The sequence below is a fragment of the Dipodomys ordii genome, unplaced genomic scaffold (genome assembly GCF_000151885.1).
Source record: "Dipodomys ordii isolate 6190 unplaced genomic scaffold, Dord_2.0 Scaffold139, whole genome shotgun sequence".
NCBI lineage: Eukaryota > Metazoa > Chordata > Mammalia > Rodentia > Heteromyidae > Dipodomys > Dipodomys ordii.
The window spans coordinates 1,608,486-1,636,035 of record NW_012267355.1 but is presented as its reverse complement, the minus strand read 5'-3'; positions in this window follow the sequence as shown (position 1 = coordinate 1,636,035).

Here is a 27,550-nt window from a genome sequence, read left to right as displayed (position 1 = left end):
TTGTTGAAACAAATAACTTATATCCTGAAATCTCTTTAGTGGAGTGGATATTAATTTGTCATTTAGATGTACATGTTTAGTCACTTCTAAAGGAAAAGTGTTTTGTTTTCCACTTTAATTTGATGTTGTCCCTCTGGATTTCTTAAGACCATGCACTGTTCTTTGTTTGAGAAAGGCAAGGTTGATGGAATGAAGATGGAGCCATCGAACCAGGCAGAGTCTGAATTCATTTCAACATTCACACAGTCCTTCTGAAAGCCAAATTTGCATAATCATAGAACATAGAATTTTCAATAAAAATCTACTTATATCCACACTTGAAATTTAAAGCAGAGGAAACAAACATCACCTGTCTATTATTGTTATCATCATCATCTTTAAATAGTTGTACGAAGGAGTTAACATACAACAAATCAGTTTATATGTACAATAAATGGAGATTGTTGGCACTCTTTAATCGTTTTCCCCCATTCATCCCAGCCTTTCCCTGCCCCTCAAGTTTCTTAATTTCATAAGATATGCATTAAATTTTGTGACTGCCTGTCAAAGTTTTTTCATATTTTTCTCTTATAGACAATTATAATTAAGATCAAGCAGATAGTAGGACATGAAGAGCATCCCTGTAATCTCAGTACTCAGGAAGCAAAGGTAGCAGGATTACATGCTTACAGCCATCCTAGACCACACAGAGAGCTCAAGGTTAACCTGGGTGAGATAGTGTGATAGCAATGACAACAAAAACCCCAAGCAATGTTTTTTGTTTTTTTTTATGTGTGGGTTTTTTTTTTGTTCAGGGACGTAAACACAGAGTATATGCATTGGCCCTGAGCTTTTGTGCTCAAGGCCAGTGTTCTGTACCACAGTGACAATTGGCGATAAGATAAAACCTTTCTGCCCAGAGTTTTGAACTGTCCTCAGAACTCAGCCTCCTGAGTAGGTAGGATTACAGTCATGAGCCACTGAATCCAGCTAAATATTCAGATTACTTAGGAGCTGCTTATTAAAATATAATCTGGAAATTACAGTTTAATGGAAACTTAAAATTAGGTGTATCAAAAGTTTGTCTCTTACTAACTGGTAAACACTGAAAAGCAAATGTTGGTGAATTGACTTTTTATTTCTTTTAGATTTATTTCTTTCAGAGAGCAGATTTACCATTCCAATACTCTATGAGGTTACACATTTGTACAATTTGTTGGGTACTTAAACCTGTGTTTTCTTCTATGTAGACCTAGCTATTGCATAATTTCAGAACTCTGCTATTTTATGGAAGAAATATTTATAATATTTAGGGTTTATTAGAATATGTGTACACGCATAAATACTTTGGCAAATGTCATTGTTTCATTTTCTTGTATGTGTTATTTTTGTTTAAGAATAATGCATTCTACCTTATGGTAGTGTTAAATGTGTGCCTCAAAATTATCCTAGTTGAGTTTGAATTTTGGCATCATACCTTACACTCATTGGATAAGTCACTCAGTTCTTTAAATCTCAATTCTGTTTTCTGAAAATATATTAGCTGTTGTTACATATCATCTGGTAAACATTTTTAAAATGAACCAGTACATTATTACCAAAATGAATAAGTGCTTAGAATGATAGCACAGACTTGTGTTTTGATTATGTAAGTTCTCACTTATTCATGGGTCAGTTATTTTTCTCTGGTGCTTTCTCATTCGACTTAAATTCCTAGTGATCTGCTTAAATATTTGGGAAAAATAGATGCCGTATTATATATAAATAGAACATGATAGAAAATGATATTTCTGTGGTTTTTAAACATACACCATGACATTCAATAACTTCCACCTGCATGGGGCACAAAGCAGTTAAACTATAAAGCACCAAGTGATATGGATTTTTTCTTATTATTAGCTTCTCTTTTATGAAGACAAAGAATCTTTAGACATTACAAATATTACGTAATACTATGTAATATATTATATATTACATTATATATTGTTGTTAAATAATATATTGTTATATATGTTATTATATATTATGTTCTAATATTACATATTAGTAAGCCAAAAATGCTTTCTTTCTATAGATCAAAGCGGTTTATACAATCTTCCTCTCCTTTACTCTAAAAGAGAAACATCTGGTCCTACATCTAACAAATTTTTTAGAACCTGAATGGAAGTAAACTGTATCCAAATTCATTTTTCACCTTTAAGATGTTTCTTCACCTACAGATTATGTGCTCTCAGAGCCCAATGAGACAGATATGCAATTTATGGGGCTCAGTTCTCTGGAAATTCTGCATACTGTACAAAATACTTTCAATTTTCTCTTCTGGGTGTGTATTCCACCTTTTCCTTTCTTGCTCTGAAATCACTGTGCTCTGTGCCTTGGCTAACTGATTGTGAACACAGTGAATGGGTTTCCTTGCTTCCTGACGGCTTCCAGTGACATCATAGGATGAATTAACAAATGATTAGAGAGCATTTAGAAATCACTGGCCAGCTCTCTGTGTGTATTAAGGTGAAGATCGTTTCAGTCAGCCCTGTCCGTGGCTCACAGCTGCCACACCCCTTATGTCTTCACACTGTGGAATACCAGCCTCTTCCAGGACTATTGCTGGGTGCTTCGACCTCTTGATGTCCAGCTTGTTCTCTTCACTTTTGTAAATAGTACCTGCATTAAACTCACTTCAGTTACTTCTAAGAATGCTCTTTAGGCTAGGCCCTGATGACTCTTGCCTGTAATTCTAGCGACTCAGGAGGCTGAGATCCAAGAGTCACAGTTCAAAGCCGGCCAGGTCAAGAAAGTAGAAATGGCGGTGTGGCTCAAGTGGTAGAGTGGCAGCCTTAAGCACATAAAAATCTCAAAGACAGAGCTCAGGCCCTGTTCAAGCTCCAGAACTGGCACACACACACACATACACACACACACACACACACACAAAGAATAATTTATTTTGTAGCAAATTAATGACATAAATTTTCATGCAGGGAGATAGGTTCTGTGGTAGGTTATTTATTATCCTAGTTACAGGTAACTATCAGTCCAAATCATGGAAAATTACATATAGGCATTTTTAATTTTTTCTTTTTATTTTATTATGATTTATTTATTTAATATTTATTTATTTTAAGGTGATGAACAAGGGGGGTACAGTTACATAAGTAAGGTGATAAGTGTATTTCTTTTTTAGCACTGTTATCCCGGAACTTTTAATTAAAAGGAAAAATTTACTTATAGAAGTAAATACTTGTGTAAGCCGTGTAGACAAAAAGAAAACTGTAGTTGTGCTATCAAATTCAAGTTGGTGATTTTTAACTTTAAGGTCTCAGCCATTTGGTTCAGCTTCCCAGTGCCTTTTTGCAAATGTCCTCTTTTGTGAATACAATTCCTTATCACTGAGACAATTCGAATAACTTATCATAATCTCAGCCTCATTCAAATGGGAGTGCTAGTAAACCCTAGCAGAAATTATTCATGAATATATCTAACCTTTCACTTTTGCTTTCTAATCTCATTCTATGTCCTTACATAGATGTCACCAAGGAAAATGAAGTCATAAAAGTATAAATGTACAGTCATCTTCACTATGGGGTCTTTAATCAATCCCCAAGTGATTTTTTTGGGGGGTCCGGTTGTGGGGCCTGAACTCTGGGCCTGGGCACTGTCCCTCAGCTCTTCAGCTCAAGGCTAGCGCTCTACCACTTGAGCCACAGTGCCACTTCTAGCTTTTTTTTTCTTTTTGCTTATGTGGTGCTGAGGAATGGAAACCAGGGCCTCAGGCATGCAAGACAAGCACTCTACCACTGAGCCACCTTCCCAGCCCGCCCCTAAGTGATTTTTTCATATAGGTATTTTTATGACGACCAATGTGATAAGAAAGAAATTCTTACTATAATAATAATAATAGTGCACATGCTATACTGTTACAGAGAACTCTCATATGGTCTTAGTAAGGAAATTTTTCTTAAAAAATATTAGTTTTATATTATACTTTTATAAATAGCTTATTATGAAGGATATCAACTTGTATTTTATATGTTATGCTTATATAAATAGTTTATTATGAAGAATATCAACTTGTATTTTACATCTATTGTTTACATATTAGATAAACAAGATCATACCATTTCTAACTGTATTACATCAAGTTTCTTAATCTCCTGTGATGTTCACTAAGATTTCAAGTCTAATTCTAATGGGGTATCCAGACTGATCCTCTTACAAGCAAATTAGAACCTACTACACATTACACATCTATTCCCAATCCTCTAATGCCTCTATACTTAATTAACAGTAAACAAACAAACAAACCCAAAAGGCCATAAAATAGCACAGTTACCTGATTCTTGTTCTCTTTTACTGCATCTCCTACTAGCTATTCATTCTCTTCCACCCATAGTTAGTGTAAATCCTCATATGTGTTTCGAACTCTTCTTACCTACCTGCATACATCTTCCTCCACACAGCTGGACTGTCCCCATCTTCGTCTACTTTAAATTCTAGGCTAAATCTGACCTTAGATTAGGGCTTTGCCTAGCTACCCTATTTCATTTTCTAAGCTATTACCTGTGTTTTTCTTCTTTCCCTCCTCTGGTTTTTCTCCATAGTACAAATCTTTTAACACATTAAACATGTAATTACAAACATAAGTTTTGTTGCTTCAAGTCTGAACTTTAGACTTGAAGGTCATAACAATAATGAAGGTTATTTTTACAGCTCCTTATGTTCTTCAAAGGATTTGTTGTGGAGCACTAATGGCTCATGCCTATAATACTAGCCTCTCAGAAGGCTGATATCTGAAGATCACAGTTCCTACTCAGCCCAGGCAGGAAAATACATGAGACTCATCTCCAATTAACCATCGAGAAACAGGAAATGGTGCTGTGGCTCAGAGTGGGAGAACACTAGCCTTAAGTGAAAAAGCTCAGAGACAGTGCCCTGAGTTCAAGCCATGACCACACACACACACACACACACACACACACACATGATTTTTTTGATGATGTTGGCGTGATTTCTGTCTCTCTAGTAAAATAAAAGCCCTATGACAACAGATCTGTTTATTTACCTTGCTGACGAATGTTTAGAACATAGAATTGTGTCTGGCACACTGTAAGTGCTAAGTATTTGTTAAATGAGTGAATATTTGTCTGGGACCATCTGATATTGAAATCACAATTATAAAATAAGATCCAGATTGTTTTCAAAGTAATACTTTTTTAGGCATTAATTAGGAGAGCACCTTTTCAAATATTTTTATTTTTGATGATTATTATTCAAATAATCTTAGAAAGTATGGAGGCAAAATTATAGTACACATCATAGATATCATTACTCTTTCATTGCATTTTATTCTGTCATATCAGTATTTCCCATATATGTGTGTGCTAGGAATGATTCCTCATTTTGAAATCTTATCAAGTATATAAAGTCCAACTACGTAATAACTTTAACATGGCCAACTGGTATGTAATCAGGAAGGGGAAGGTGCTCGGGATGGACATACATCCTGTATTTAGTAATTTTACCATGGAGTCAAACTCTCAGATCCTCAAAATGTCTGCAATAATCAATGTACATTGGTAATCACAATTCCTTACCATCCTGAGACACTGGCTCCTGGCAAGTCTGAAGTACCTGGCAAGTCTGAAGTATTCTAGAAAGGGAAGTCTCTCTCTCTCTCAAGCTAGAAAGTATGTCTCTGGGATGGCCACTCCAACCTTCTTACTTATTCTAAAGAAATCTACTATACAAGTATCACAAAACATGGATAGGGAGGTCCTTCTGGATAGCTGGAGTTCTTTCTATTGAACAACTTTCAATTCTAGAGATGCTTCAGAAATCACCATGCGGCGGTAAGGACTGGGAAGTGTTCTGCTTTCTTTATGGGGGGGGGGGAAGCCAAGGAAAGAGTCTTTTAACTACTTCTTTTTGTCTGTCTCGACTTCATTCAATAGATGTGCTCAGTGAACACAAGTCAAAATGTGTTTCTTTCAACCCCTGTTTTTGATCTAAGTGATGGCCTTTTGGCTCCCACATCTATGGTCCTTATATAGCCATTGAAATGGACTAATAGGTCTCCCAAAGCTGGGATGTGAAACTAGACGCAGGCACTCTTGACTTTTGCTCCTTTCTCTCAGTGCTGGAAGCAAGACTGAGGTTCTCATCTTCATGCTGCTTTCTCTGAGGTCTAAGGAAGGGTGAGGTGTCCCATCCTGGCCTTCACCAGGGCGTCTTCCTTCAATGTCCATGGGCAGGAAAGCCTCATCCCAAATGCTTTGAAAGGGAGATTATTTAAAAATAATTCCCTGAGCTAGTAAAAGCAGATTCCATTGCACAGAGCACACTGTAGAGTTTGACCTGAGACCTATTATTAGCTAGAAGTAGTAGGCCCAGCTGCAAGGCAGGGAGAAGGTGGACCACAAACGCCAGGGCCCCGCAGGGCTGGCTCAGGGCAAACATTGCTGTACTCAGAGACAGTTTGCTTACCTTGGCTGAGTTCAATCCAAGGACTGTATGAAAACCCAAAGAAAACTAGCTTTCTGCTCTGGTGAGCCCCTGGATCTATATGGTGTGACTCAGCAGGGTGCTTCTGGGAGCCACAAACGTTTGCTTTTAGGGCTGACAGAACCCCACATGGATAAACTAAAGCAAAGCCACCCTATTCAGTCTGAGTCTCCAGATTGTTCAAACAGGACTTTTGTATTGAACTTAAAAATACCCTCTTTAAATTGCTGCACCCTGAAATTATTTGACATTATGTGGAATTTGATAGTGATTTAAATAAATGACAAAATTATAACCTCCGTCCCCTACACTCCAAAAAATGAAAACCTTAAAGGCTCCTTTGTAAATCAACTAGATCTTTAATATTCATGAGCTGATCGATTTTTTAAAAATTCTTTTGCAACAGCATTCTCACACTTCTTCCTTTCAAATATTGGTATGACTGAGGAAACCAAAACTCTGAGCTTTTAAGATCTTTATAGAGATCAAAATGTCATAAGATCATTTTACTCTTCAGCTCCAGTTAAGAAAAAAATAGTAATATCAACAAGTCAATTTTCTTTAAATTTAATATAATTTTAATATAAAAAATACCTTTTCTATAGTGACTGCTTGAAAAATATTAATTGAAATCCCACATATTTTATTTAAATGTTGTTTTGCAGACTATAGTATGACTTTTGCATGATGTATCTAAAATTTTAAGTACTTTGTCTCTCTCTGACATATAATATATATTTATATCTGTATATACTTATATAATATATATACAGATAGATGGAAAATAGATAGATAGGTATTTGGTGATACTAGGATTTGAGGCCAGACACCTCTGCTTGTTAGGTAGTTGCTCTACTACTTGAGCTATGACACCAGCCCAATTAGTTCATTATTTAATGACTACTTTTAATATTAATACCAATTATCAATCAGTTGACTAGGAATAATTTACAAACTACTCATTCATTTATGGTGATCCTTAAATAATATTGGATTCTTTAACAAAAATATTTTATAAAATCCTCGTGAAATATTTCCCCTCAAAATTTAAGTGAACAATTTTATTTTATTGTATAAGTTTACATGATTTTGTAGTTTCAGTTCGTCTGTCATGTCACGTCTTAACTTTGTCACATACCATTTGAAAATTTCAAATGTGTTTAAAGACATCCTCAACTTTATGCAACCATCATCATTATCTAAGTTTTATATCCCTCAAAAAGAAACCTAATATCTAAAAGTAATCACTCCTCCATTTCTCTCTACTGCAGCCCCTGACATGCAGTAATTTATTTCCTGTCTTCATGAATTTACCTTTTTAAGAGGAAGTCTCATCTAAAGGAAATCATATAATATATGGCCTTTTATATATACCGCTCTTGAAAGATTAGATCATCAGGGGCCCCATAATTAGCATCCATTAATCCACTGCTCATTGCATCATTAAACGTCTTGAAAAGCAAGAGATGGGCAACGGGATGCTTTTCAGCTCCTAGCAACAGCTAATGTTAGTTCTCCGTCCTTGTGTCTGGGGACCAAAGGGTCTCAGTGCTTGGCAAATGTCTAATAACACTCCAGCCACTGGAGGCACCCATCCCTCATGTTCAACTTGACAGTATTCCACGTTTTCCAGCCTTGGCTTCCCTCCTAGCATAGACTTCCTTGGCTTCTGCCATCCCTCCTATTCTTGATTGCCTCTTCTCTCTGTGGCTTCTCCTGCTGTTCACTAGTTGGAACTCTCAAGCCACCTTGTCAAAGCCTCTCCCCAAGCCACAGCTACCACGGCCTCTTCCATCTTAGTCATCTGCATGGCCACCACTGCCTTTACCATGGGATCAAATCTTCCCCTTCCCTACATCCTAAGAGAAATGAAGGAAATGTCTACATGAGAGGAAAATGAAGTCGCAGAACTGTCTGACATTGTGATGAGGAGAAGAGCTGGTGATGTCATTCTTGAAAAAAAAGCAGCAAGCAGAGATGATTAGAATGAAGATACTAATTAACAGACGGTGGAGGAACTTTCATTGAAATGCCAAGAGAAGAGCTTGGAAATAGAATCAGCATTCATGATGAGTGGCTTTTAGATGTTCTAGAATAGAAGCATAGGTTTGCAGAGCCACTGTGTAGACTCTTACCTGTGTAACTTTCGTATCCATGACTTACTATGTTTTCACTTTTGCCACTCATAAAATGAATATTATAACACCTGTATCTGAAATTATCCAGCAGAGAAAAAGAAATTGATAGAAAGGGAATATAGAGATTGGGAAATTGAGGAGGTGTAACAAAATTCTGATTAGAAATTGAAATTGACATTATGTTAATTAGCATTCTTATGTAGAGAGAAGCAAAAAGAAATGAGTCTTGTGGTGGGGGTGGGGATAAGTTATTTTGATTATTTTAGAAAGAAGAGCAATTTGTAGAACTACAAGGGACAAAAGTGCAAAGAATCTGAACTCATGGCTGGGCATGAAGGAAGAATAAGAGAAAATGGCTAGATGGGAGGGGGTAAGGGAAGGGAAGAAAGTAAATGAAAACACCTGGGAAAACCTTCACTCACCCTGCCATTTTGCCCAGCGTGCTTATGAATACACAGAAATAATCTTGCTAAATACAGAAGATTTAATCCTGCTACCAGTATGAGCGTGCCTTGTGATTTCAATTTCTAATGTTGCTCAAATCCGATGTCAGAGAAATTTGTAGTTTTGACAAAACATTTACTTTGGTAATTGTCCTGAAGGTTATGTGAGTAATGATGGTGACTGCTTATTTTGGCCTATTTTATTTCAGGTTCCTTTGAAAGGAAAATGGTAAGTGCAGAGGGCATAAATGGATGATACGTAACTCTGAAATCGTTCCTGGAGGTGTTCCAATGACATTTTCTTCCTTTAGAAATTATTTCTCATTAGGAACAGTAGTTAGAGATGTGTGCTACTATTTTTTAAACCCTCTAATTTTCTGGCATCGCATTGCTTTTCTGCTAATAATTGACATATGTTCCTGAAATGCTAGTTCCAAAGATGAGCAGTAAATTAAACAGAGAGTCAGAGTCAGACTGGAATCACTGGTTGGACTTAGTCAAACTGAACAGTTACATTTCTGGAGAATTCTTTATGAAAACAATGAAATGGCATAATATCTAATGTTATGTGATTACTGGTCTTCATTTTGGGTTTTTGGGGGGAGAACATCAAACTGATAGTTTATAAATTGCTGGAAACAATATATGTGCAAGTTGTGTAGCTCAGGCTATTTTCCTCCCATTGAAGGATTTAGACATAACGGATCTTTAGGGAAAAATAGTGAATTGATAGCATTGTCTTCTGTGTCCTCAGTCTTCTTGTTTTATGTGCTCCACATGAGTTCTTTTCTGAATCTATGCATCCTTCAGATCAAGTAGATATTGAATCTAATTTGGACCGTGGTATATTTGCCTCATTTGTTCATATACCTTACTATTGATTTATCTATCATCTATCTCAAAGGGGATTGAATAGATGTAACTATATCTACATCTACATCTATATATATATGTATATATTTATACATACATATAGATAGATAGATAGATATAGATATCACAAAGAAAAATAAGAGCAATCATCCTTAGCTGATTGGATCTAGCATAACATTTGTTGCTCTTCTCTGGGAGTTTGAATATGTATTATTCAAGGATTAACTGACTTTAAATTCATTATCTTATTCTTTGTTTTTCCTTATTTATTGAGATCAGGGACCAAACTATCAAAAAATTATGTTGCCTATCAATATATATTTTATAGCAGCAGATTGTGACCAAATTTTTCTCTATAAACAAATTTATTTTGTGATATTAGGTACCAGTACAAACAAATAGAAGATAGGTGGTACATGTTTAGGTTAGTTTTGTTTTGTTTTTACAAGGTGGGGTCTGCCAGTTCTGGGGCTTGAACTCAGGGTCTGGATGTTGTCCCTGAGCTTTTTGTGCCCAAGTATATAGCCTGGTACCACTGGATCCACAGCTTCACTTTTGCTTTTTTTTTCAGTTGCTTGGGGATAAGAGCCTCACAGACTTTCCTGCCTGGGCTGCCTTCAAACCAGTGTCCTCAGATCTCAGCTTCCTGAGTAGCTACAACTACAGGCTTGAGCAATCTGTGCTAATATATTTTCATGTAAGAGTTCTGAAACTTATCTTAAATTACTTCCTTAGATAAAACACATGTAAGCATTAATGTAACAGATTAGTGTATGCTCAACAATTCAAAGAAATGCTCAAGTAGGATTTATAAACCTACCTGATATTGGTCAATAAGAAAATCTGAGCATCATGCTCTTACTGTTTGTTGATATAGTCCCTTCATACTAGCATTCAGTAAACAAACAAACATTCTCAGGCAGCTAAGTGCTGGAGAAAATTTCCTAACCATTCCTCTTGAAGAAACAATTTGAAATTCATTCTTTGAGGATGAAACATGTCTTCAGTCATGGTCACAGTTTTTTTTTTATGCCAGTCACATTTTTTTGAGTTCAAGGGTAAGAGAGAGAGGAAGCAATGTGTCCTGGCCAACCTATGTCTCCACACAGGTGAGTTTTTAACTAGAGTGACTCCTTTTTATTTTCTTTGTCTTACACTTCCTGGGGCCATTGGTATACCCTATTTCCTGATAATGATATATCACAGAAAATGCTATGCTGGCCATACAATTCTTCCCTTCACTGAAAAACTGATCATCAGTTAGTGTAGACTTCATTCTTGATTCAAGACAACGTTTGTGGTTCAGTTAAATCAGAGAAGACTCTGAGCATAGACATTTATAATAGATCATTCTGTTGACACAACAACACAATAACCATGGTAGGAACAATAATAAAGTCAACAACAGCTGCAGCTGCAGCAGCAGACTCCTTTATCTAGCAAAGTTGGTCTGTACTGAACCTGTCACCATTTTCTCAGTTGCCAAATAAGTGTTTAGGATGGGATATTTCTCTGATGCCTCACCTCAGCCACACTCTAGCTGTGCTGTGTGTGGCCCTTCCCCAATTCCTTTACACACCACACAGTACATAGTTATCAATCTTCAGGGCTCTCCCTCAGTAGAACCGACATTCCTCTTCAAAGATGTTAATCTGAGCCTACATTCCTTCTTTAATCTAGTCTCTATTAACTTGCCTTTGAAGTTAAAGTCATCCAAGCTTTGGCACCTCTAGAGAACTCTTTGGTGAACTTCAACCACGTATTCTTTTTTAATGTACTAATGGTTTATCAAATTCAAGTAATTTTAGAAGCATTTCAAAAAATTAATGTCATTTGTTTTAGGGCATGACACTGATCAGAAGAATCATAGTTTGATGGTGTTACACCCGCCCACAGGTAGGCAGAAGAGTGTCAGTGGAAGTTTACATGGTAATTGCATTGCATTTAAATAAAAGTATTTATATTATTTATTGCTATTGTTTACAATCTCAGTGCTTATTCCTGTTTCAATGATATAAAAGAAAAACTGGAAAAGACTCTTGTTTTTCCCTTTATATTGTTCAAAACACGCTACCACTTGTTTGTCAATCTTCCTGAACATGCCTTGATTTTCATCTCTGTTCATGTTCTCTTTCCTTTTCACTTTCTTAAGCATCGAGGAGCCTGATATTGGAATTTCAAACACAAAAGAACAATTGCCATTTTAACACATATACAGGGAACTCATTATTTACATAAAGTCATAAATTTTTATTAGAGTTGCTGTGTTTGTGTGCTTTTGAGTGTGTATGTGATAAATAACAAGTATTTTAGGAGATCCTCAAAGTCTATTATCAACTCTGTTATAGTCAGTTAGTTGAGAATAATTTGCTATTTTATTCTACTATGGCATCGTATGTATATTAACTTGGAGTTTATCATTATAAACAAGAACTTTACTTTTGTCTTTCTCTGGACCTACCTTCAAGAACATTTTTAACTTAATTTTTAATTTTATCCATTGGGTGTAAGAATTCAAACAGGAAGAACATTAATCCCTGACAGATGGACAACCTGAGATCCAGAAATTAAAGATTTTTTTGGTGCTACTCATTATGTATGGAGATACAAAGGTAAAGGCAAAACAAAATCTCCTTGGGTTTACCTTACAGATGATGTAGGAAAGAAAGACAAGAGAGATGATGACATTATTGCTGGATTTAAAAGGTGCTAGATTTCCATCAGCAGGTATTGAGAGGGTACAGTTTTAAATGCTGTTCATAATTTGGCTAATTACAATGGCACACATCAGCAGTAATCTAAATGAAAAATTTAGACTAATAGTTTTGTAAATTGTAGTACATTTTGTTGTAATTACATACAGCTCAAGAAATCACACAAAGATGTAGTGTTCTCATTAAAAACTGGTGAAAAAGGATATCTATTAGAAGTATTAATATCTTCAAGAAGATAATAAAAATAACTCTTGTAGGTAACATCATACAGTTATACTTTCCTTGTAATTATATGTTTTATTTTTAGTTGTGTCTTTAAAAATGTCTATGAAGCTCTCTCTGCTCTTTTCTAGCTCTTTCCTTCTCTTCTCTTTCCCCTTTAAAAATGTCTATGAAGCTCTCTCTGCTCTTTTCTAGCTCTTTCTCAGCTCTTTCCTTCTCTTTCCCAGCTCTCTTCTCTTTCCTCTCTCTTTCCCACCTTTCCCAGATGCTCTTTTTTCTAGCTCTTTTCTAGCTCTTTTCTCTCTTTTCTAGTTCTTTTCTATCTCTTTCCCTGCTATCTCTTTCCCAGCTTTCTCTTCTTTTCCCCACCTCTCTTTCCCAGCTACTTCTTTCCCACCTCTCTTTCCCAGCTTTCTTTCCAAGCTACCTCTTTTCTAGCTCTTTTCTCTCTCTTTCCCAGCTCTATCTCTTTTCCCAGGCCATTCCCAGCCAGATAAGCCTTGCTTCTCCTGCCTGTTAAAAAAAATGTCTTGAAGCGATGTGTGAATGGCCTTTATTTCAATTGGACTATAATGACAGATTGGGAGTTAGCAGAAACCACAATCAGAGAAAGAAATGTTGGAAAAAATTAAAGTAGGAAATGAGACCATATGAAGGTGATGCTGTCTGAAGCTGGAACAAAAGGACAAATGCCTAAGTATTGGGAGTGCAAAGGGAAAAAAATATGAGCAGCCAACATTTTTATTGGAACTGAATGCCAACAGTAAACACTCAAAGATTTGGAGGCACTTAGTCTCACAATGACAAGAATAGAAAGGCTGCTATTTAGAAGGCTCAGATCTGAGGATCAAAGTTCAAAGCAAGACCAAGAAGACAAATCTTAGACTCTCCGCTCATTGTCTTCTCTCATTTAATCAGCAAAAACCTGGAAGTGGTGATGTCATTCAAATAGTAGAGCATCAGGTATGAGAAACTAAGCAAGATAATAAGGGCCTGAGTTCAAGCCTTAGAACACACACACACACACACACAAACACACATATGTGCACAGGTACACACCAGAAACAGAAGAAAATTAGTAAGAGTACATGATACCCTATCTTATTTGAAGTTTAGAAGTTGGAAGCATAAGTAAGCAAAGTCAAGCAAAATGCTAAGACATGATTCTGAGTTTATGACCAAGAAAAACTCCAGAAAATTATGAAAATGTCATTACAGACCCAATTGCACTAGACAGAAATTATAGAGAAGATTTAAATGTAGACACAGTTGGATTAAGTTGGAATTATACATGCAAGATTAATGATGAGGAAAAATATTTTCATATTATGTTTCATTCGTCCTGAAGTATGGTGTGTATTGTTCTCAGAACAATGGCTGTGGAAGGATCAAATAAAATAACAATGGAAATTGTCTTCAAACACTTATTACATTAATTTAACATTTGATTTACTTTATCTATCTACACTAGCTTATTAATGCATTATAAAGCAAGTAACTGCTGTAATTTTAATATAATGATTGTATCAAGCAATATTTCAGAAGACCTAAAAAACCATAATAGGTTATGTTATCTATGAATAACTAGTACCGCAGTCATAAGTAATGCTGGGCCAACATGATTTGTAGGGTACATTAATATTTTAAGAAATTAGCTTTGTATTCCTTTTCAAATCCAGGTCCATGGACATTTTTTATTGTTAAGGTGATGTACAGAAGGGTTTCAGTTATGTAAGTAAGGTAATGAGTACATTTCTTGTCCATGAATTACAAGTGGGTACCACTTTTGGGACCATGTTTAAAAGCTCCTTTTTAATAAGCTTATATATACATTGTAAGGACAGATAGACATTTTCCTAGATCTGAGTCAGTGAACAATATCTGAGCAGAAAGTTTTTCTAGCAAGGGCACGTTTGTGTGAACATGCCGCAATGCCCTAAAATGCTGTTTTTAACATCACATACCCTAGCATCACAAAACACTTTCTGTGTAAACTAATTTATTTAATTTCTTGGTGCCTCAGTATCTACATTTTTTAACACATGGTACTATTGTGGGAATTGAATAGGTTTATGATTGAAAACAACTTGGGACAATGGCTTGATGCATATTAAATACTACATGAGTTATTTATCCAATAAGTAAATACAGCCAGGCTTATCCCTTTGCAAACTGAGCTATGTAATTAGTTACAGACGACTTCTGCCTTGCAGATCTTCTAAGATGATGAGTGAGAAAAATGCTGAAGAAAAAAGAAGTAGAAAAAACACATAAACTTGAGAGTACGAGTCAAGATGAGCTGAGTCCAAAAAAAAGAAGATATATTGGAGTTCACACTCAATTTGAAGATCAAGGACTAGCCTAAGTGCAGATAACTCAATTGGGATTGGTGAGCAATAAATCTTGGGTTGCCTTTTCCTGCCTTATAAGTGTCAAGATGGATGGAGGCAAGTGCGGAGGAGTCTTTTACAAAACGAGCAGACAGTAAACAAACAAATAAATATATACATGTGAGGAATATGTGTTACTTTCCTCAAAAAAAAAACAACAACTAGATCATGGATAAAAACAGATATTGCGAGTTTATCTGATTTAACTGAAATTCCCTGAGCATAGAAATCAACAGTAAGACAAAGAGAAGAGAATTACTAGAATCCAATCCTGATAAACATAGGAGCAAGTGAGACTTGGGTAGAAATTTGACCCCGGACTTAAAAATAAAAGACCAAATCCTTTGAAGCTGGAAACTAAATAGAAACAGATGAAAATGGTAATATGTTGATCAAATTGGAGAGTGTATACAGGGCTTATGTGTGTGGAGGGTAGGGAAGCTCTCTGTCTGCTACAACTATGACAGAAGGTGGGAAAGCTTGGGATAACAGAAACATTTTGATTAACTGATGTTCATAGCAAAGTAAACATCTTAGTAGCAATGACTATTAAATATTGTCAAGTAGCTAATATGACCTTAGAGAAGCTGGTCTAAAAAGGATAACTGGAAACAATCCACAATATTATACCTCTCTAAATAAATCCTTGAAAACGCCTTTTCACATGCAAACATTGTTGTAGACACACATTTAAAATCTTTCAGATGGAGGGTATCAATTTCTTTTGCGTTAAACGAGCACATTGTATTTCCTGGAAGTGCCAGGTATTAGAGCAGACTCCATTCTAACTGAGTGGCTTTAATTGTACTTGAAGAAAACATTTCAACTCTTACAAAGCATTTTTTCCCCAGTACTTGGGGGATGGAACTGAATGTCATGTATTTTTACTTGTTTTTTTCTATTCAAGGGCTGGTGCTCTACCACTTGAGCCATACCTCCATTTCTTACTTTTTGCTGGTTAATTGGAAATAAGGATCTGGTTTGTCTGCCTGGATTGCCTTCAAATTATTTTTTCTTTTTTCCTTTTGTCAGTTGTGGGGCTTGAACTCAAGACCTGGGCACTGTTCCTGTACTCAAAGCTAGCGCTCTACCACTTGAGCTTCAGTACCTCTTCTTGACTTCAGATCTGTAGATTTGTCACAGCCACGTATGTGAACCCTCTTCTCTGTTACATTTCTGCTCATGTCTGTCTGTCATCTTTCCTGTTCTGTACCTCTAATTTGTTTGTTTATAGCTTATCCTTGCAACTCAAAACATTGAAGCAACTCTTTACTGATTTTTTTCTAGTTGCCTTGGGTGTAATTTTGTCCTTGATGGGAATCTTGTTCTGCTTGCTTTCAGTAACATGTGCTCGAAATATCCTGGGACCTCAGCTGAGGACAATGCAACATCCTTCAGTAGCTCTTCTACTGGATGGACTCTGGGTCTCTCCACAAAACTACAACCATTAGCAAAAAAACAGAGAAATCATATCACTTTTCAAATGTTAGAAATCGCCTCTTCTGATTACAGGACAAAGTCTGCAAAGTGAAAGGGTCACAGAGGTATGTTTATAAAACTAGACAGAAAATCAAGTATAAGTGAGCTATAAGAACAGATACAGGAAAAGGACTTAATTGTTACTGCCTTCAAATATTTATCAAATCACTCTAATTCCTAAGTAAATCCAATTTCAATTTAAGGTCAAAACTTCAGGTCTGCAGTTTTACTTTAAAAGTTTTAGTTCAGCATACATTCATTGAATATAAATTAAAACTTAGAATTATATTTGCACAATAGAAACCCTATGTGTCAATTACTCTGATTGCAATTCTTATTTGATTATAATCAGATTTGTGATAAATGTCAAATTATTGGTTTAGTTATGTGCATAAAATATGCAGATGAACTATACTCTGTGCTCAGAGAGAACATTCAATGATATATTTTAATACTATTTTCATTCATCTAATATTTGCTATGAGCAGGTATTCATAACTTATTAATTCTATGTCTTAATATTTGGATGAGGTTTTCCTGGGAATTTGTGTGGCATCTTAAACAGTGATTCTTCTCAAACATTCTGTAAATACAATATGTATTTACATACTGTAAATACAATCAAGTAGCAATCAATGCTACTATAGTGGATATATTGATATCCTTTTATAACAGCAGTATCTGAGGAGCTGGGAAGGTGGTTCAGTGGTAGAGTGCTTGCCTTGAATGCATGAGGCCCTCAGTTCAATTCCACAACACCACATAAGCAGAAAAAGCTGGAAGTGGTATTGTGGCTCAAGTGGTAGAGCGCTAGCCTTGAGCTAAAGAGCTGAGGGACAGCGCCCAGGCCCAGAGTCCAGGCCCCATGACCAACCAAAAACAGAAAAAAATAACAGCAGTCTCTGAATCTCTCTTGACATGAAAAATGAATAAATTGAGTCATTTACACATTTATTCATATATAATTGTTCGTTTACTGCCTGCTATGTAAAAGCAATATGTTCCATAGTAAAATAAATAAAACACCATTGGACATGGCATCCATATTTAAGAATTGCATCACTAGAAAACCATGTGTTAGAGCAAAGAATTCAGATAAGAAAACATATACTGAAAAATGAAGCACAGTCATAGAAGCTTGAGGGAAAAAATAAAAGCACCACAAAGTCTAAAGTAAACAAAAAAGCAAACGCTAGATTGGATTGTGTAAGAATAGAGAGAATGGAACATTCAACCTCAGAATATGCCCTCTCAAGACTGAAAGTCTTTACTGCTGTAAAAGCCAAGAGGGAGTAAAATTATGGATGGACTTCAGCTGGATCGATCTTTACCTGAGCCAAAGTGATGTGTTCACAATGGGTAGGGGAAAATTACTTGAGAAACTATCCAGAAAACACAGCCTCTCCAGTAAAAGGAAACTTTGTCTACTAGTTTCCAGTGGCAAAAGAGTCTACCAGAACTACATTTTTTGTTTGTTTTTACTGTTTCTGAACTTTGATTTCTGTAAGAACTAGAAATGTCTTTCATCTCCAGCTGGCAACAGAGCCATACCCCATTTTCCAAGTTGGATTGCTATTAATCCTCACTAATGGGTCTACCATAACTCACTTTCCAGAGTCTTCTAGTGGATCAGAAAATAATCCTTAGGAAAAGAAGCAGCAGAGCACCAAGGTCTCCTCATCTTGATGCAATGCTTTCTTCTTTAATAGTTGCTACTTGTTTTCTGTGCCAAGGAAGAAGTGCTTTTGAAAGCTGAAATGATGAGCTTTGAGTACCCGTGAACCTTATTTCCTTTACATTATACTTTCAACATAAAATCCACTCAGAGAGGAAAAAGTGTGTACACCCCGCAACATGGTGTAATAGAGAAACAGACATAACATTTTTACAGGGGATATCACTGAATGTCTTCTCAGACGAAATGAGTATTTGTTCATCTCTCCTACTAACACTACTAATAAGTGAATTATTGGAGGAGGAAGTGGTTAGTGGTTAGCTGGGCTCAAGGTTCTGAAATTTTTGTAACATCTGCTGCTCTTTTGACAATAAATTTCTTCTGTGCTTCAGGAATGTTGTTAATCTTGTATTCTACACAAGCAAGTCTGGAATTAACAACATTCCGAAGTAGACTGCAAATGTCATCTAAATAAATATCTCATGAAAACCTAACTAAAATGGACCATTATAGTCTGCTTCTTAAAAAACATAAGAACTTGGACTTCCATAATTGAATCGATATTTTGAGTAGCAAATGATAGTAAAATGAGTGAATTCACACTTTCATTGTGTATCATTATGTTTACTGTAATTTTCCTCCTTCCGTCATTCAGTATACTAGGTGCTGTCACCATAGAAAGCACCTGTAGAAGTTGATGGGTTCTGGGGGGACAGAAAGAGGGAATTTCAGGTACAACCAAAAAAAAAATCAGCTATTGACGTGGATATGAAATTTTTGTCTTGCAGCAATGCAATTTGTGATTGTATTTTCAAGTACTTAATTTTTTCCATATTCTGAACAAAATTATGTGGAAATTCTGAATAGTTATGGTATTTTGTAATGATACAGAAGCAACTTATATATGAATCATTTTTATTTTCCTTACTTTTTTAGAACAAATATAGAAAACAAATCTCTTCATTCTTATCTCAATATATTCTATATTATACTATGATTTTTTAAATCAAAGCTTAGCAAAGTTGAAATTATTTACCAAAAGAAACCAGACAAAATACTCCAAAGTCAGACTAGATTTTACAAGAAACTCACAAGATACCCTTTTGATAAAACAAAGAATAAAATTTTTGTTATTTGAATATTTAAATATGTTAAATAGTTTTATCATTAACTAATATTGAACATGTTTGGTGAATCTTCAATTAGCAAAGAAATATTCAGTGGCATGTAACTAGTTTTAATTAGCAACTTTCAGACCTTTTGAAATTTCATATAAAGTTACTGATGTTGGCTCATGCCTATAATCCTAGCTACTCAGGAGACTGAGATCTGAGAATCATGTTTAAAAGCCAGCCCATCAGGAAATTCCATGAGACTCTTATCTCCAATTAAATACCAAAAAACAAAAAAGAAAAAGAGAGAGCTGGCAATAGAGCTGTGGCTCAAGTGGTAGAACTTTATCCTTGAGCAGAAAAACTTGGGCACATAAACAAGGCCCTGAGTTCAAGCCCTGTAACTGGAAGGAAACAAAACAGCAAAGTTATTGCTACAGGTATACTTAGCTATAGGCAAACTCATACATTTTAAATATTTTAACAAAATTCTTAAAATATTTTGTCTTTTTTGGTTATATGAAGAATGACAATATTGTCTTAATACAACTAATTTTTATATTTGTTTTATTTTGAATATGTTAAACTTGAGCAATTCATTTTCTTCAGGTTTATTACTATCAACTTTACAGTAGGCCCATCAAACAACTGACGTTCATATCAAATGAACACTCCAAAGCTACATAGCTAAAAATCCAATCTATTAGACCTTGTTTTCATGCTTCCTCAGTCAAAATGGTGAACAAGAGATTTATGAAAATAAGGAAGGAATGGAGGAATGAAGGAAGAGAGGAAGCATGTAGGGAAGGAGAAGAAAAGAAGGAAAGAAAAATAGAAACCTGCCCAAGCATATGAATTCTTTGATGAGCAAGAGCCAAAATAACCTATTAATTCAAAAGTAATATATTTATTTATCAAGGCTTATGAATATAGTAAAGGAGTATACCAGGGTAGAACTGAGATTCTGGAAGGATATAACGGTTTATTTTCTTTAAAAAAATTGTGTGTGTGTGTGTGTGTGTGTGTGTGTTCTCACTTGACTTTCTCTCTAAAGGCTATCACTCTATCAATTCAGTCACACCTCCACTGCCTGCTTTTTTGGTGGTTAATTGGAGATCATAATCTTACCAACACTTCTGTCCAAGCTGGCTTGGAACCATGATCTCAGATCTCAGGCTCCAGAGGATCTAGGATTATAGGCGTGAGCCAGCAGCACCTGCTACATATCCTATTTTCATAGAACATTTGTGTGATTTTAGTAGCTGACACAAAAAGCTGTCCTGTTTTTATATCTAGTTAATTCTATATTTTCTAAGTCTTGATGGTAGTAGAAGATCACCTGTTTTCAGAAAAGCTGAAAATTCTGGCTTTTCTTGTTGCAATCATGACATGAATCTACAAACCAGAATCGTCCAAGTTAGCCTTAACTTTGGACCCTGGTCTCCCTTCCCCTCTCTCCCTCTCTCGTTCTCTATTTCTCTCTCTCAATCCCTCTCTCCCTCTCGCTCCCCCCTCATGCTCTCTCCCTCCCTCCCTCTCCCCCCCCTCTCTCTCTGTTTCTCTGCCCTTGTAATGGCTACAACAGCAATTTCTGAAAGGCCAAATCCCTCATGCAGAAGGTTTTATGATTTGTTTTTTAGTTGGAAGCTTACATTCCTTGGATCTTTGTGGGAATTCTTTGACGCCTGGGTAAAGGATGTGTTCTTCTGAGAGCTTACAACACACAGTTTCCACAGCTTCAACCTTGCTCATAATAGTGTAGGAAATGCCAAAAATCAGTTTGACTAATCTGTTAAATAGTGCCTCAAATAAGCTTGTATTTAAAGAGCCATTAGCATGATTTTCTGGCAAGCTTCCAGCAAGTCAGTGATCCCTATTAAAGGTCTAGGATTATGCTTGTTTAATAGCATTCAGAGGTGGGAATGAAACATACTAGGCAAGAGGGAACTAACATTGCTAGTGTTCACTTTCTGATTTTTCAATGGCATTTGTTCCCTAGGTGAGGTCTTTTCCTACATTTGCAATACTTGTAGACACTTCTCTTTCAACAGTGACTTTTCAAATTGAATTACCCAATTGTAATTGACGATATTTCCACATTAATGATCTATCAGACAAAAACCCATAAAATCATGTCTAAATATCAATGTGTGTTGATACTTAATCTTTGGGGAATTTCTTTGAGCCATTTTCGTACACGTATAAGTGGGATTGTTGAGTCACATTGGGTCTTATTGCAAAAGATTACTAAAATGATTGTTTTAATTTTTAATTAGAGCATGGTATTAAAATAGGTCCTGCCAAAATTCATCGTCAATGTTTCCACTTCTTGCTTTTGGCCATTCTTGCAATACTATAATGTCCTTTCATCATTACTTTATCTTACATTTTCTTCATAACTTTTGAGATTGCAAACTCACTATATTTATTCACTTTGTAGGAAACCTCATTTTAGAGCATTTGTTTCATTTATTTTACAATATGCCTGACTATATTATTTAAGGAATTCTTGATGTATGACTATTTTAATATGCGTATTTATATACTGCAGGAAACTTCGTATTGTGTGTTGACACTGGTTTATACATTTTTTTCTAATTTTATTTCTCTGATTTGCTTTTACATGTTTTTAAAATTATAGGATTGATATTCTTTTTTAAAAATACTTTAGCCGGGCGCTGGTGGCTCACGCCTGTAATCCTAGCTACTCAGGAGGCTGAGATCTGAGGATCATTTTTCAAAGCCAGCCCGGGCAGGAAAGACTGTGAGACTCTATCTCCAATAAACCACCAGAAAACCGGAAGTGGCGCTATAGCTCAAGTGGTAGAGCGCTCACCTTGAGCTGAAGAGCTGAGGGACAGCGCCCAGGCCCAGAGTTCAAGCCCCACGACCGACCAAAAAATAAAAAAATAAAAATATTTTGTTATTCCTGGATTCTTGAGCCTCTATGCTTTTGTAATCTACCCAAAATTTATATTATGTAAGATAGATAGGTATCCTAGTTATTTAGGAGGCTGAGTTTTGAGTATCGTGGCTTGATGCCAGCTTGGGCATGAAAATGAAAACCTTGTCTCCAATTAACCACCAAAAAGCCCAAAGTAGAGCTGTGGCTCAAATGGTAGAGTGCTAGCCTTGAGCAAAATAAAGTTCAGGTCAGTACATAGGCTCTGAGTTGATACACACACACACATACACACACACACATACACACTCACACACACACACACACACACACAAATACAGAGAAAGAGAGAGAGAGAGATACATTTTATTCTATGCATGTCTCAGTTGATCCAGAACTATTCTTCAGAAAAAAACATTAAAATGTCTATACTACTGTTCAGTGTCATTTCCTTTGTTTTATGTGTGCTTCTCTTTCTTTGTCCCCTTCTTTCTATTGATGTACTTAGGCAAATCCTGCAATGCCCTAATTTATTAATTACCATGTTATCGTTTATAATTATAAGACTTCAATTTTGTTCGAGAAGATTTTCTTTGAATTCCAATACACATAGTAACATCTTTACTAAGCAACAAAAAGGGTTTTGTTTTCCCCTTGTTTTCATTTTGTGCTGATTCTGGGGCTGAAACTCAGGACCTGGGCTCTCTCCCTGGAATTTGGGATCAAGTTAGGGCTCTACCATTTGGGTCACAGCTCCTCTTCTGGTTTTTTGGGTAGTTCATTGGAGATAAGAGTTTCATGGTCTTTATTGATCAGGCTAACTTCAAACCACAACCCTCAGAGCTCGGCCTACTGAGTAGTTAGGGTTATATGTGTAAGCTACTGGCACCTAGTTGAAGGGTTTTTTATTTTTTTTCTTAATACGTGTTTTTATTGTAAAGAGGGGTTTTATTGTACAGAGGGGTTACAGTTACATGAGCAAGGTAATGAATCTATTTTCTATGTTTTTTCTTTTGTTTTGTTTTGGTTTTTGTTGGTCATGGGGCTTGAACTCTTGGCCTGGGCATTGTCCTTCAGCTCTTCAGATCAAGGCAAGCACTCTACCACTTGAGCCACAGCGCCACTTCTGTTTTTCTGGTGGTTAATTGGAGATAAGAGTCTCTCAGATGTTCCCTCTTGGGCTGGCTTTGAACTGGTAAACTCAGGTCTCAACCTCCTAAGTAGCTAGGATTACAGGTGTGAGCAACTGGTGCCCAGCCCAGATGGAGTTTTTTGTTTTGTTTTGTTTTGTTTTAAGGAGATGGTCTTGAATCTGTAAATGGGTCTACTTCAGTAGAATTTGTATCTTCATAGTGTTAACATTAGCAGGTTAAGTTTTGTTTTCTTTGAATCATTTAAATTATCCTCAGTGATGTTACAAAGCTTTTGGTATAGAAATCTTACGAATCTTTTGCTAGGGTTATTTCTATGTATTTGTTGTTTTCTGAAACTACTACGTTAAACCGTTCAGATTGTTGTTTTCTGAGTTGTTGTTCTCAGTACAAGTGACTGGTTTTCATAAACTATTATGCAACCCACTGTGCTTCTTAGATTTTATATAATATTCTAATAGTTTATTGGAAAATTAAAAATTTTTTCTATATGTGTAATCAGGTCATTTTCTAATAGGATTTTTCCCCTATTCTTATAATGTGTATTTCTTTTTCTTGCCTCACTGTCCTGGTTAGGAGCTACAGTGAAAGCTTGAATAAAAGAAGTACTAACCAATAACCCTATCAAGTTCTGATTTCATAGATATAAATCAATGTCTAAACTTTAAATGCAGCAGTAAGCAGCTTATTTTAATTATTTTCATGAAGAGTAGTGTGATTTTTTTTAAATTTAGATTCCTATGAGTTTTTATTATAAAAAGATGTTTGATTATGTTTTTCCTTCTATAAAGAAATCACTTAGCCAGGCACAGTGGCTCACACCTATAATCCTAGCTACTCAAGAGGCACAGATTTGGGGATCTCGGTTCCAACCAGCCTGTCCAGGAAAGTTTGTGAGACTCTTATCTCTAATTAACCAACAGAAAACCAGAAGTGGCACTGTGGCTCAAATGGTAGGGCTCTAAAGAGCTCAGGGACACCGCCTAAGCCCAGAATTCAAGCCCCACGACTGACCAAAAAAGAAAGACAGAAAGACAGAATGAAGGAAGGAAGGAAGGAAGGAAAGAAGGAAGGAAGGAAGGAAGGAAGGAAGGAAGGAAAGAGAGAAAGAGAGAAAAGGAAAGGAAAGGAAAGGAAAGGAAAGGAAAGGAATCCATATAAGATGATGCTAATCGAAATGAACCTCAAGATATGGACACAAGAGGTTTTACTTTGTTGCTGTTTTTATTGCACTATGTGATTATTTTTGGTTTCTTTTGTATGTTCTTCCTTCTATGTTATATCCCCTGTTGTCACTGTATTGGATTTTCGTGCCTTGCATCTTATATGCATTTATCTAATTTGGGGAGGGGAAGGAAATAACAAAATGCTGAAACAAGGACACAGGATTACCCATTGCAACAATGATACTCACAAGACAACTTTAGTTCTATTTTTCTTGTTTCTTGAGTTTGGATGCATAGTTGTCAATTTAATAGAAATTTTTAGACTAATTGACAAGAAGCTGGTGTGATATGTTAGGTTTTTAAAAAGAGGTAGCCGAATAAGAACAGCACCACGCACGTGGTATTCAGGTAAGGGGTAAGTTTATTCAGTAGACCTGCTGGGACCAGGCAAGGTTGGCACTCCACGTGGCTGGCAAAGACCTGGGAAAGAGAGCTGGGAAAGAGAGAGAGCTGGGAAAGAGAGAGAGCTGGGAAAGAGGGAGAGCTGAGAAAGAACTAGAAAAAAGCTAAAAAAGAGAGCGTCTTGGCCTGGGCTATGCCTTATCTAGGGTATGGACAGAGAAAGGTGTGGCCACATCAAATTCAGATGTCACCTCAGCGGATGCAGATGTGACCTCTTCCAGGTGTCCCAGTTGCCTAGGTAACGCAGGTACTGGGTGGAGACTTTGCTGTGAGGAGGATGGAGTCTGCTGGCCACCCAGGAGTGGACCTTACAATATCCTATTATCTATGTCATCAAAGGGCATTTGCTATGATAATACAATTTTTATCCATTTTAATGATTATTCATACTTTTTCTTTGCAAAAGTTTATGAAATGCATTAATTTTAGCTTAACAACCATTGTTAAAGACTGTACTCTAAATGATTTCAGTGCTTGGATATTAACCACTGCTCACTTTGCAGTGCATCATATAATCAAATTTAATATATATAAGATATATATATATATTCACAAGGAACATGTAATTTGCAATAAATGAAAAAATATATGTAATATAAAATGATATCATTGATCGCTGTGCTTTTTTGATTTATAAGTTAATGATATTTGAAAACTTTTAACCACAATAGTAGATTTTGCAATTTATTCTTCAGATCTGTTTTTGTTTTACATATACTGAAGCAATGTCAAAGGTTTTTCATATTTAATCTGATATATCATTACAAGAGATGGATTTTTTAGCCACTGTGTTGTTGCCTTATTGTTAATAATCATACTAAGTTTTCCACAGAATGCTAGCTGCTAGCTTCCTTTTGGTAAGCATGCATTGTATATCTTTCTTCTTATTTTCATTTTTTTTCAAGTTCCAGAACACTTGTTCTGTGAGCCCAATTTATTTATTTTTATTTTTACTTTTTTATTGTGAACATACTATACAGAGGGGTTACAATTGCATGGGCAAGATAATCAGTACATCTCTTATCAAACATTGTAGCTTCCTCCTTTGTTTCCCCTTCACATCCCTTCCCATCCTCTCCCCACCCCTCTCACCCCGTCCTCCCCCCGCACCAAATTTGTAAAGTTCGTTTTCGACATAACAACTTGTACATCTCATTGTTGCAATGGGATGTGAGCCCAATTTAGTGAATCTTCAATACCCAGAACTATGTGAGACCCAGGAATATCTGAGTGAAATTTCTATATTTTGTTACATAAATGTTTTTGCTCTCGTTTTCAACTGAAGATTCATTCGATTGTCACTTAGTTATTTTTTACTGTAGATGCTGTTACTAGGCTTTATGGCTGTCATTTCAGGAAGTATTGACACTCATAAGGCAACTCTCAGTGTTGGCAAACACTGGTGGATAGTGTTTTTCAGTACTTCTAGAACAGATGGTAGCTGCTGCCTCTCTCCACATGTTCTTTACACCCAATACACTAAATGGAATCAGGCTAAAACCATTTTTCAGTGTTGAAACAATTCAAATCACATTCTAAAATCATTTTGGTATACAGATGATAACTCTGGCTCAATGGCATATTTTTCACCTTTTTAAAATGGATAGCCTAATTTCTCCTTTACAGAATCTTTATCAAACTGTATCCATGCTTCCCCTGCTCTTATAGCTACAGCAAAGGCTGAAAAAAAAGTCCTTTCTATCTTAAGTTTTACCTTTCAGATCAACTCGACAAGTTCTGAGGGAATTGGTTAGTGGGCTTTAGTTCTGTGCAACTTACTGAAGGATTTCAAATATCATTGTTAGGAGCAAGAAGAATCTAACTTAAATCATATTCTTGTTTTGGTGCACACACTGCATTTCTTATTGATAAGAGATTTGTAAGCATTCAAGTTGGTGTTGTGTTGACCATCAACACAAAGAAACAGTGGAAAATACATTACAACCTTCTGTTTCTGAATAAAAACAATCTATAGGATATGTTAAAGAAACAAGTGGAAATTTCATCAGGTATCCAAGTGCTCAGTCATTATTTAGTGTCACAAAATACAAAAGTGAACTGTTTCATTTATCTATCAGCTTACTCGAATCATTTTTAAACTATAAAACAAGCCATGGAAGTACTTAGCATAAAGGATTGCTTTTGATCTTTGTAATGGTGAACTTAAAAATGTAGACACAGCATTTAACCACAGTGACTACCTAAACAAGTCTGTCCTGTCTCTAGAACATGTTGGGACCTTATTTATATTGTTTAGTTGGATTATCTGAATAAAATTAATAGATAACCTACACTGATATTAAAAAATCAGAACCTAGGCAGATTTCTCTTTAACTTAAAATTGAT